Genomic DNA, 2806 nt, shown 5'->3' with positions numbered 1-2806 from the left:
ACATGGCATTGCCCTTCTTATAAGAAATTGTTCAATCTAAACTGAAACCAGTTGTTTCTCATATGCTTTGCTTTCTCTCCATGTGCAGAGATCTTGATTAGAGTAACTTTGATATTTTCCACACACTCACCCTCACCTCCCCAGATAAAGACCAGAAATTGTCCTTACTCTGAGTCTGAGTGAGGAGCTGTTCCTGTAAAACTTGGGGCCTGCAGAGACCCCCAGGTGCAGCTTCACTGAGTCAGGTGTTTCACTCCCTGTGATTGCTGCTCATGTCTAATTGTGGGCTCAGAATTAGGACACTCTAGGTTATCACAGGTCAATCCTGTTCTAAAAATCATTATCGCACACAGTGATAATAATTCAATGTTCACTTTTCTAACAGAAGTTTGTCTTTTTTATTTGGTTGCAAGTTTGAGAAAAGAAACATGTGATAATTTTTTTTTGAATTTAACCTCAAAATCTACTGAATTGTTCTAGGAGACTCACAAATTGGACAAAAGTGAGCTCTTTATTCTCATAAAAACATGTGTATTTGGGAATTTCACCGTGTTGTCCAGAACCTGTTAACATCACCACCTATGTTTCTCAGTGCACTTTTGGCTTGAGACGTCCTCGCAGACCCTCCCCCTCACCTGCACTGTCTCTGGATTCCACATCATAACCAGTGCTTCCTGCTAGAATTATATCTGCTTGCCCCTAGAAGATGGGCAGGAGTGGATCAGGTGCATGGGTTGTGAAGGGAGCACAAATTACAACCCACTTCTCAAGAGTCCATATCTATATTCAAGAAAAAATTTTTCTTGCAGCTGAGCTCTGTGTTTAGTGAATACATAACTATGCATTTTTAAGCAAAAGAAACAATGAGGGGACTTCATTGTGAGCATAGACACAAACCTTCCTGCAGAGGTGCATAGGACCAGCAGGGGGGACTCGGGGAAACTCAGGGTCTTAGGATGATTGTTGGGACTTAGGATGAGCAGGATCAAGGCTCAACATCAGGGCAGGTGAAGCAGGGCAGAAAAGGGGCTGTAGATATGGGTTGTTTTCACCATCATATTTCACCACCAGACCCCTCCACTACATCTTTTCTAATCTGTCTGACTGTTTATGTGATTAGAAAATGGCATTTATGTAAACACTAATATATACCCATATGGGGGTGCATCAAGTTGTCCTCTCCATCTTATGTGGACCTTGTCCATCAAGCACTAAATCCCTGTATTTACTAGAGTACCTCATATGTTATGGTCTAAACATGTAAGGTTTCTTTTTTTCTTGGTCTCTCCTCCATTCTCTCTCTTTCACACAAAAACACAAGGACTGACACACACACACAGAGCTCCCCAACTTTAATTATCTGATGTATTGAAGCAAACTGATTAACATGCAACTTTTCCACTTTGACTCCCATTAATGTTGTGGTAAAAATAAGAACCATGCGTTTCTCAGCTGGGCACTTCTCTAAGCTAAGTAGCAGCTTGCTTTATTATAACCAGAGACCAAAAGTGATCCAAGTGTTAGTCAGCAGCTTAACTGGTAAACAAATTATGCAAAATTCATTTACTGGAATAATACCCACTGTTACAATCAAGTACTGCTGGATGCACTCAACACCATGCTTAAAATAACAAGTACCTGAATAAGTAAAATAAGGCAAACAAATACAAGTTCATACATATAATTCCAGTTCTATAATTTCTATAGAGTAAAAATGAATTTAAAGTTACATAAAAAGATCCATAGTTGACTGTGGATGTGGTACAAGAAGAGAAGGTATAGAAAGGAGAAACTGCAGGAGAACAAAAGGAAATTTCTAGGGTAACTGATTTTTTCTGTGTTAATAAAAGTGAGTATTATGTCAATATTTGTAAAATTGTACAATTTATGTAAAGATTATTTGCTAATTTCACCTCATTAAAATATTGCAAATTTTAAAATGTATAATTTGGTAGAAAAGGTGCTAGAGATGAATAAAACATGTAAAAATTCAGAGACTCCTGAATATACACATGAATGAACCCTGGACCTCGCTATACTTTTAGGGAAACACTAGAATACAAAAATGTAATGACAGGATTTCAGTACATGAAGGGAGCTTCTCAAACCCCAGGAGGCACGTCCAACTGTGTCCTGGAGTTAACTCAGGGAGCAGGCATGTCCTTTGGAAGGAGCCATGACACCAAGCTCCCAGCATCCGTTGTAGATGACACCATGCAAATGCCAAGAGATCTCGACTAAAATTTTACGTGGGTGTTGAGTCTGGTAATGCTACACACTCACACCAAGCGAGTATGGAAAGGTTAATTACCTACATCCTTGAGGTGTCTGCTGAGAGCAGGGCAGGCCTCTCATGAAGCTCCCAAATGGCTTGGTAGAGCAGGGAAGGAGACTGGCTCAGGGTTTTTATCATGGTTTGTTGGGGGACTGGGGAGAGCATCCTACTTGCAGGAAGGGTTTTTTGGGGTTTCAAGGTCCAAATGGCATCAAATGAGGGAGCTCCTGTGATTTCTAACTAGATTTACCTTGTGTGCTTAAAAAAAAGCAAATGATGGAGGAAAGAGATCTGAATTTATCAGCAGTCAGGCACAAAAATAAGAGTCTGACGACGTACTCTAGCAAGTATAAAAATGATGAGTAAGAAAAGAGACAAGAGTCCAATATGGGTGAACAAACAGGTCTGCAGAAAATGCGAAGATTTTTTTTTTTTTTTTTTTTTTTTGAGATGGAGTCTCGCTTTGTCGCCCAGGTTGGAGTGCAGTGGTGCGATTGCGGCTCACTGCCAGCTCCACCTCCCGGGTTCACG

Source organism: Macaca fascicularis, chromosome 7 (genome assembly GCF_037993035.2).
Source record: "Macaca fascicularis isolate 582-1 chromosome 7, T2T-MFA8v1.1".
Classification (NCBI taxonomy): Eukaryota; Metazoa; Chordata; class Mammalia; order Primates; family Cercopithecidae; genus Macaca; species Macaca fascicularis.
The sequence above is the reverse complement of the archived record's forward strand: the minus strand, read 5'-3'. Positions refer to the sequence as shown.